At 36.0% G+C, this 10,938-nt stretch overlaps 1 protein-coding gene across 1 annotated transcript in view; it reads left to right on the forward strand.

Moving 5' to 3' along the window:
• Positions 1-10,352: 10,352 nt before the first annotated feature.
• The window catches only part of LOC119069619 (potassium channel subfamily K member 1-like), a 58,767-nt gene continuing 58,181 nt past the window's right edge, over positions 10,353-10,938 (forward strand). The window contains exon 1 of the mRNA XM_037173711.1: positions 10,353-10,591. The gene's annotated coding sequence lies outside the window, so the exon portion shown is untranslated. The remainder of the gene's footprint in view (positions 10,592-10,938) is intronic.

A 10,938-nucleotide genomic window follows, 5' to 3' on the forward strand; every position in this document is an offset into this window, starting at 1 on the left:
GGGCCGAGTAGCGGCCTTAGTCCAAGGGACCAAATTTGAAACTTTTTTTGCCACGTTCTTTTCGGCATTCAATTATCTCTCAAATGAAACAAAAACTAGCAAAATCGGATGAGATTTGCTCGATTTATGTGCAAAAAACACTTAGGGCCGAGTAGCGGCCTTAGTCCAAGGGACCAAATTTGAAACTTTTTTTGCCATCATTCTATTCGGCATTCAATTATCTCTCAAATGAAACAAAAACTAGCAAAATCGGATGAGATTTACTCGATTTATGTGCAAAACCCATAGGGCCGAGTAGCGGCCTTAGTCCAAGGAACCAAATTTGAAACTTTTTTCGCCATCATTCTATTTGGCATTCAATTATCTCTCAAATGAAACAAAAACTAGCAAAATCGGATGAGATTTACTCGATTTATGTGCAAAAAACACTTAGGGCCGAGTAGCGGCCTTAGTCCAAGGAACCAAATTTGAAACTTTTTTCGCCATCATTCTATTTGGCATTCAATTATCTCTCAAATGAAACAAAAACTAGCAAAATCGGATGAGATTTACTCGATTTATGTGCAAAAAACACTTAGGGCCGAGTAGCGGCCTTAGTCCAAGGGACCAAATTTGAAACTTTTTTCGCCACGTTCTTTTCGGTATTCAATTATCTCTCAAACGAAACAAAAACTAGCAAAATCGGATGAGATTTATTTGAAATTTGAAACTTTTTTCGCCACGTTCTTTTCGGTATTCAATTATCTTCCATAAAAAACTAAATCTAGCAAAATCGGATGAGATTTACTCGATTTATGTGCAAAAAACACTTAGGGCCGAGTAACGACCTTTGAGCCCTCCCAACAAGCCCGCGTTGCATCTTACCCAAAAACAATGTTCAGCAACTTTGTTCTACTCGTCAATACCTTTCATTTGATATATCACAAGCAGCTATTGCGTGCGTATTTCGGTAGATATCGTCGAAAGACTGAAAAACACCTAGAGGGCCCTAGCTCTGGAAGGGCCGACCCTACCATGTCCACTTTCGAACTTGACCTTACTTTTGTCGATACCAATCGGGTAAAAAAAGAATTTTGAAAAAAGGTTGTGATTTACTCAAGCTAGAGGGGTCACGGACAGACGGACAGACGGACAGACGGACAGACGGACTTTCTTTTTATTGCGGATTCGTTATCTATGAACATAGACAAATGCTTTGCCCTTACCGTCTGCTTCCAATTCAACATGTTACAAACGGCATATTAATCTTATAAGCCCCCAGTACTTCGTACGGGGCTAAAAACAAACAAAAGTTTCATCAACTTCTTATTTCTGGATTGGCATTTGCTATGTTACATTCAGTTACTCCGACAGAGTTGATAGACAAATTTCCGTTGATTAAGCGACTACTTTTCGGATTTTTTTTTCGTCAAATTTTCTTAATTTTCCCACATTTTTCCAAAAAATGTAAGAAATTTTGGGAAAATGTTTTCCTAAAAATAGTATTTGGTAGATATGCTTGAAAAGCCTTAAGCAGCCTTAGCTCAGGTATGGTTAGCAGCCGAAGCTCAGGAATGGTTGAGGTCAACTGAACTCTTTTTCAGGAGATTTTTTTTAGGCGCAATGTAAACATTTCTATGTATAACGACTGGCCTTGCAGCTAGACAAACTTTTTTGTTGATATTTGTCATCGATCAAGCACATTGCGCTCTCACAGATCGAAACAGTGGCAGAAAAGTTTTGCATTCGATAGTTTGCTCCTGATACTGATGTTTGTTTGGTCATTGGAGGTTGGACGCACTGCGTCTTTGCTTTTCTGAAATATTGTTGTCGGCAACAAATCAGATAGCCGAACCAACAATATTGAGAACACGGAAAAAACACAAAATGTCGATGTACGTTTGAGTCGATCACGTTTTACGTGTGGGTCGCAAATGCTACGTCTCGTACGTAGTATGTACATCGAAGTCGTAAAATTCTACGTCTACATCGTACAATAAACGGCTGAGTGAACCATTGGTTTTGTCCTCACTCAACTACAATGTACAAAACCAATGGTTCACTCAGTCGTTTATTGTACGATTTAGACGTAAAATTTCACGACTTCGATGTACATACTAAATAGGAGATGTAGTATTTGCGACTCTCACGTAAATCGTGATCGAATCAGACGTACATTGACATTTTCCGCTTTTTCCGTGAATAGTCGGTATTTCGATATAGAACCAGACATTTACACTTTCAGTGTGAACATTTGAGTTTTCATACTCCAAATGTTCATAAAAAGCACTGATATGAGTGGTCCTTGGTATATACCAGTGTAGTGGTCGCTTCACCACAAGACCCGCATATGTTATCAAATCGGGTGATGAAATGATATGAAAGTATACTTTCATATCATTTATGATTCACTAGACTGGTACATAGAGGTTGGTCATTTCTTTGCCACTGTCGCCATGGCCTGATGAGACATGTTTTATTTTTAAACAGCATTATTAGATGCAAAAGCATCGTAAGATACTTACACACTATCTCACTGATCGAAACAGTGGCAGAAACGTTTTCTATGCGCTGATTATCTTTTAGAATTCACAAACGGCACATCAGACGCATCAGCTCGCAATCCTTCGTACGGGACTATAAAAAATTCTTTAGTCATCCCAACAGAAAGCATCACCGATGAAACTTTTTGTAATAAAACACAAATCATCAAAATCATTCGTAAAGTAGGTATGGTGTATATATCACTTCATTATATTCATTCATATTGTATACGTCTACGTCTTACACCGTGTTACAATGTACAATGCATATAACGATATAACAAAATTAGAATATCTAAAAAGGGTATTTTGTGATCGACAATCTTAATGTATATTCTGGAGTGTATTTTATAGGAAGCACAAAACTGTTAAATGACACGATACACATAGACACATCCCATAAAAACCACCCTAAACCAATGGAGAATATTAAATCATTTCATACAGCAGCTAAATGTAAAACATTTCCACACGGACAGCATTTCTTGCGCTCTCTGGCCTGCACAGAGATAAATATTGAGTTACAACAATGAATACCAGAAAATTGTTCTACGTCATCGTAGATTCTTTTAGTAATAAGTTAGTGGCTGCACCAGGCTTTACTGTATTTTTAACTGAAATTTGGTATCTATTACCTGAGACACTGAGAAAGTTCAAATAAAGAAAGTGAGTCGAAACCACCAGCAGAATTGGTGAGGCAGGCACTAGGAACTTCTGGAAGTAAATTCTGCATTTGGCGTTCCAGAGCCCTCTGTTACTAATAACAAAATTCAGTCTGTGCCACCTGCTTAACGTAACTGAGAAAAATTAGGTATTGATATCTCGCCGAAATGTAGGCTAGACAAATGCACACAAATTCATCGTATTTGGGTGACGTCATACAAGTCATTCAGTGTTAACATTGTTGCGGCCACCAAAGACTCTGGAGCTACGCAAATCTTGAGTGAATTTCAGAACGTTATCAGAACGTAACACAAGCTAGAAAATTTCCATTCCAAAATGAATAATGAATTCGAAGGAATAACCTAAATGCATGAACCTAATAGAGCGTGGATTTGAGCAATATTTCACTGATTGACGCTGTTGGCAGGTCGATCTTCTGCGACTTCATGGGCAACTAAAATAAATGACCGACTCGCCTGCAGTGCCATTGCTGATTTTGTGATTTTATAACCAAAACCATTTCAATCGCAAAATTTCCTCTGTGCATTTTGTGTTATACGTCTTGGGTGGTGTATACCTCTAGCTTCGTCGAGATATTAAATTAATTTCATTTCGATAAAATTCAATAGTCCTGTGTACGCTATTACACAGATAAATAGATAATTGAAAATTACAAAAGGAAACGAAAATCTCCGTTTATTGCTGTTCGCACAATGCGCCCAGAAATGGGGTATTACACACAGAACATAACATAATATCCCCGAACAAAGTAAGTATCTTTTAGCTCCTACTATACTACTACGACTACCACTACCCCATCGGTTTTTGTTATAGTCTCCGAGATATAATCACCGAACGGTTTTCATGGCGTATTTATTTGAACGGAACATTGTCAGCAAACATTATCACAATGGAACTTGTTCAATGAGCAGGTAAATAGAAAAGATAGAGGAGAAAATCAATGAGCACAGAAATATAATGTCTGATGAAAATCGGCTAATACACCGTTGAATGGAAACTGAATATTAAACACAAACCATTGCGCCAACAATGCAATAATACGCTGCTCGGAGGGTCAAACTTATATTTATGTATAATAATCGTATACGTGTGTGTATAATCGTAAAACAAATGTTATGTACATAACAGAGAACATTGTACGTACACGATGTTATCGTTTTTGTTCTTCCTCCTTGCTCTTAAAATACTAAAACCACCCCAATGGTGAGGTCAAACTATCGCATATAATGACCATTATATCGACCCAGGTGAAATAAACTTTCACCCCAACATGTATGAGCAATGAGCTTCTCTGAAAAACATTTCAATCCGTACTAATTACATTTAAGGTATACCAAGAAAATGCCTGGCTATAACCCGCCCGTGTGCTCATTAAATATTTATCGAACGTAAATTCTTCATAGGAAATATATATTTTAAGTATGCTCCTGTTGCCGGTTTACCAATTCCCATAAATGATGAAATTACGGAGAACAGAAGAGAAAAAAAATAAATTATTTTTACGCTCAACTCCATAAAAAGATTCATAGTTGTACGTAACGGGCTCTACTGTTCGTTTGATGCTGAAAAGGTGTAGGTTTGATACTATTTTATTGTTGATGCATCACACTTGAGATCACACTATTATCCTGATGAACATAACATGTACGACGTCCGTCCGTACTATATATACTTTTGATGGCGCATAGAGGAGTTCAATCAATGAATTACAATTAAATTTGTGGAAGATTGCATTAATTTGCGGTGTACCAGCAGTTGAGCGTGAATTGCGTCTAATTGAATTTAGGAGTTTCGATCAAAATCAAAAGTCGACAAAATCGTTAGCATTTAAACGATGACGACACTTAAAGTATTAAGGGGATTAATGTAAAGTGGAAATCCCATTATCACATGCAAAACAATCTTCTTTCGAGATCGAATCAGGTTGAATGGACTAATGTGATATAAAGCTGAGAGGACGGACGAATTGAAAGTGCTAACATCGCCGACTGAATAACAATAAAGTTGCATCATCGCATTCCTGCAGTTTGTTTCGTTCATATCTGTTCTTAGTTCCAAAGCAATTCTGCGAATTATTCGACCGTTTTTACATGGAAAGTAGCGAAATCTTGAAATAAACATATAGAGAGAAATGCAATTTGATTTTTTTTCTCTTGATTTTCGATGCTATTAAGGGTGTTTTTAGACGCTTTCTGGCAATACCATAGAGGTAGACTACCTTTTTACATATTTAACATATTTGAGATTTTTTCGAGTTTTAAAAGTCATCGATGTTTCCCAGTCATAGTCAATAAAGTGTTTCCAGGTTATGATATTTTGGCGCGAAATTTGAAAATTCCTTAGTGAATTTAAATTTTGTGCCAAAATATCTGTATAAACTATAATTGTTTTTCTAACGGTGAACAAACTGTATACTTAAACTCAATGAAAAATAAGCAATTTCGACACTAATTTACTCTAACACTAATTATTCCATGCTGAATTATCGTAGATCTAGATCATCGTGGAACTATCGCATCAGTAGATTCAACTTTGTTTATCGAAAATAATTTCAATGAAAGTAAATGGATAGGTATGGCCAAACGTACAAATTTGTTCTAGCCGGAGCACATACGGATTTGCATGGCGACACCTCAAGCGACCTCATTTCTAGTGCAAATTTCCACTAGAAATGAGTTTGTTTGAGGTGGCGCCATGCAAATCCGTATGTGCTCCGACTTGTATGGACTGGCTATACCTACTTATCTACTTTCATTGAATAATCTAACTACGGGGTGCAAATAATTGAAATTCCTTCTGCACTTAAAAGTTAATCCTCGGTAAGGATCTCTCAAAATTGGTCCGCCAGAAATCCTATAATTTTAATAAAATGCTTGAAAATCAAAGAAAAATCCTTGAAATTAGGGTAAGATACCTTAAATCCTTTAAAATTCACAAAAATTTTCTAGAAATACATGTAAAGTCGAAGCATTATAATTTGATCGATTCTATTCATTTAATTCATTTTTAAATAATTGTAGTTTTCAAAGAAATCATTTAGAAAACATTACAGTATAACAGCTTACACATGCGCATTAGAGCTGTTTACTCGCGGTAGACCTGCGGGTAATCCGTTTAAATGCACACGTCTAAGCTTTTATACTGTAATGTTTTCTAATTGATTTCTTTGAAAACTACAATTATTTAAAAATGAATTAAATGAATAGAATCGATCAAATTATAATGCTTCGACTTTATTTTAGCAAAACTAACGTTAAAAAAATGAAGTAAAAGATTTGAAGCCAATCTCTCGGAAGTACTTAGATCTAATGAAGTAGTAGATCTCATAGTAAAAATGTTGACATCCTTGCTGTCTGTGAAACATTACAATTATTATTATTGTTAACCAACCAACCTCCCAGCACACTACTTTGACACTCAATATATGTGCCCATTGATCTGTTGGTCTTCGTAAATTGTAATCATCAGATATGTCAACAGGTCTTCAGGTCTTTGATATCTAAGTTATTGTGTATTTGTGATAAATGAGCAAGTAATTCCCTTAAATAGAAATCAGCTTGATTCACTTCGTCCTTTTGGAGCACGGGATGACATGTCAATCAGTTCGCCCTTAGACCCAATTTGCATTGTGGCTAATGTAGAGACTAATAATTATAGGACTGTTGTAAAATAATCGTTACTCTGACCACCTGGTTGCACAACAGTAGTCCTCAAAAGTCAAAAACTCCCTATTTTCAAAGATGGACCAAGACGGAATGATTCCGAAAGTAAATAAATAGCGAAATTTGCATCGCGCCTTTTCCGGGAAGTATAAAACATTTGTGGAAGGTAGTTTAAAATATGTAAAATATGTACAGTCGATTTAGGGGGTCTTTCAGCAAGCCTTAGTGAACTTTGGACACTTTTATACACAAGCGGTAAACTTGTTTCGCAACAACAATACATCTGCAGCTTAGCCTAGTCTTTATACCAAATATGTCATGTATGGATAAAACAATTACCCTAAAGCCGCACATGCTCACCCAATCACGACAAGCTTTCAAAAAAGAAAAAATCCATTCAAATATTTTTAGAATTTTTTTTTTTTGAGTAATTAAACGGCTGTAATATTTCCGCAGATTTAATTTAAGGACGTTAAAAGGTACATAAATGCTGGGAATGCCCATTAATTGCAATATACCAACATCAATCCAACGGTCTTTTGAATTAAAATTTTGAAGGCGACAGAATATTAGATATAAAATGATTGAGTCAAAACGACGACTACGTTAATTAGTCTCAGCTAAAATTCCAATGCATAAATTTTCGTCAATTCAAACGTTCTATACGTACCGTAGGTACCCAACCATTGGTTTTATATCCCTTTTAAAACTTTTTTTTTTCGTTTTAAAAGAAAAGAAGATGAATGGAATGGAGAAAATATTTTCATGACACACACACCGCACATCGTAAATGGGGAAAGAAGATAAAAATTCGAAGTGAAAGGAAGTAACACTCCGAAAAATCTCAACAACGAAATAGAAAGGAAAAAAAACAAAATTGAAAGAAAATTATTGAATATCGAATTAAAGAATTAACCCTCCCCCAGTATTTTATACAAGTTCATTCAAGTTCTGTATAGAGCTATATAATATATATATGAATGAATTATTAGTCTAAAAAATTCCATTCAACTGAGAAATAAAATGAAAATATAGAAATCGGAGAAGAGATTCAACGGGAAAAGTAAGATATTTTCCGTATACAAAAATTATATACATTGTACGAAAAGGAACACATGCCATAGAATAAATGATGATACCAAAACCGTATAATTTATATAACAACATTTCCATGCAACTGTACGGGCATACAGATACACTCGGCCGTATATATAGAGGGGTAACAAACATTAGATGAAAATAGAATAGCATGTTGTCGATCAGGCTTTATACTTTCTTCTAATACGGGTGGACTTGGGTGAACCTGGACTCTGACCCGTTTACAAATTAAAAATTCAATTTTTTGTCCAAAAAATTTACCAATAAAGTTCCACAATTGAACTAACCTCCGAAATTCTAAAAAAAAAATCAAAATACAAAGCTCGCTATTCTTGACACACGCAGCTTACCCAGAATAAACAATAAAGAAGAAGCATGTGAGTCACCAAAATGTCTGCTTATATACACCTATCTACCTAACTCGCTTAGAGAAATCTTTTGTGGCAATATGTTGGCAATCTACGACAGATATGAATTTAACAAATTTTATAAAACTCAACCTTTACTGCTAGCCAATCAGCATCGAAGGAAATCAATGAAAATAAGCTCTGCGCTGACGCTAGCATGTTATGGGGTCGAGGGTATCTCATCTACTTGCATCAACTTCACTTATGTGCCTAGGCATTCGGGTAAGTGAGATTGGAAATTTAAAAAAACTGCGGAAGTAGCTTGTCTTCAATAATCTTTCTGCCACGAAAATTTGTTCAATCAAAATTTAAGCTAACCGAATTGTGTCCAGGTTCAAACGATTTCTGTAATAAATTCAACTTCTACAAAGATGTGTATGTATAAGGGTGCGGTCCATTTATAAGATGATAATTCGTCCATACAATAATTTACTACAAGATTGGAGGTTGTGACTTCACCTCAATTCGACTCTATTTTTTGTGGTAAGAGGCTGGTCCAGGAAAAAGTCGACAAGTTTCACTTAAGCATAGATCGCACTACACTCCGTTTAGGAATCGGTTCATTCGTTTACATGACAATAAAACACAAGCCAGTGAATCGAAATGAATTCTTGATCGTAAACGGAGGCAAAACGGAATGAAAACGGAGAATTTTCTGTAAACGGAGTTTGTGCGATTCATTCTTAATACGTAAAATAGGAGCAATGAGAACCCGAAATGTGACCAACCTATCCCATTCACATTGGTTTTTCAAAATTCAAAAATTTAATTTAAAATTTCGATCGGACTGTCCCACTTTTTTCAGATCTGATACATTTCGCAATGAGAATGGACTTTTTTACCTGTCGTCTTACGAAAGGGGTTTAGAGGTAGAGATGTGCGGGCCGGGCCGCCCGAAACTTTCAGGCGGGCCAACTTATTATCCGGCCCGATCGGGCTTGGACCGGTCGGATCTTAAAACCGATCGGGCCGATTCGGATCGGACTTTGAGAAATTAGATTTTCTTTTAAAAATCGACTCAATTACATGTGATTTTGTGTCTTAGTAAATTGTGGTATGGCAAATGTAGCAATTACTGATCATTAAGTAGAGTCCTACTTGCCATAGACACGTCAGTTTTTCACGTTCGCTTGTGAATAAAAACGTTTTATAGCTAAAAGTTTTGATTTTAGAACGAATTTTTTTTCTCGGACGGCCCGAAAAAAGCCCGGACCCAGTCCGGCCCGACATCGTTTGGATCGGGCTTTAAAAATGAATTTCGGACTGGGCTTCGGGCCGGACGGGCTTCAAAAAAAAAACGTCGGCCCGCAGATCTCTATTTAAAGGGTCTACGGATTATCTGTGTAAGAAAAGAAATCTCGTCCATTGATCCGCCGAGCTAAACAGAACAATAAAAACGACAACAGAAGGGCCATATTCTAAGTTCAAGTACAGTCAAATCACTAGTGCTTTCCTCCTCCGCTCATATAATACAATATACGTCGTCGCTATATATACACACTTTTTGTAATCTCATTTTCATGCTCTATATTTTTGCAGAGCATTCATACTAAAAATTCTCTCATTTTTGATGATTGCGTTATATACCTCGTTCCGTTGCCGTTTATTTAGTACACGTTGGGAAAATCGCGACTGAAGTGGTGTTAGAATATATATTGGTATTCGTATTGGTACAAATTGTGTGTGGATATGTTTAAGATGATTGTTTTAAATTAATTAGTGAACGAATTTGGCTGATTAAAATTAGATTAGCAAGCTAAAAGGCTTGAAACTTTAAATTGGACGAATGATTTTGACCAGGTCGCAAAATTAGCCGAACAACACACTGTTTTGTTGGCACATTTATCGTCATTTTATTACGTTTTTTTTATGCTTTCCCAAAATTATCCGTCCACATTTTTGCATTTATTCCCAAACACTCTGCCAATTGTCACATAAGTCATGTACCGATCGAACGTACGAATTTTTTTGTAGTAGTACAGAACATTTTTCGGGTATATTTTTCTAGTCGGAGCTTTTTCCACAACAATATTTCGTGAAACACACACAAAAACGAAGAAGCAGAAGGGAAAAAAATACTTTCGTTTTATTGCCCAAGCAACAGAGTGCTTTAAATGAGTTTCTGGTTTTATTTTGGTGAAGGGATTGCTATGAACTAAAGTGCATTGTGTGATAAATCATTGATACAAAAACCAAAAATCCAACCATAAGGATATAGGTTAGTAGTGTGTAGTTATTGTAATGGCATATTCCAAGTGATTTAGATTTAATTTTGTTGTTTTTTTTTCGTCCGTCAAGTAAAAATTGTTCACATTATTTGCGCGAGAGAGCGAAACAAATGCGAGAGAGACCAGAGAGAGTGAGAGAGACAGATGAATAACAAAGAACAGTTTTGAATTGCATTTTATAAAATTTCCAATTTGACCGTATATATCTACTGTACAAAACCACGCATAAAATTTATGTTTGTGAAATATTATTCCAGCAAACGATTTCATTTCCATCCGAAACAACAACCACAAATTCATCGAACATATTCGATATTCTAATACACCCCCCCCGAAT

Source organism: Bradysia coprophila (genome assembly GCF_014529535.1).
Source record: "Bradysia coprophila strain Holo2 chromosome X unlocalized genomic scaffold, BU_Bcop_v1 contig_38, whole genome shotgun sequence".
NCBI classification, from domain to species: domain Eukaryota; kingdom Metazoa; phylum Arthropoda; class Insecta; order Diptera; family Sciaridae; genus Bradysia; species Bradysia coprophila.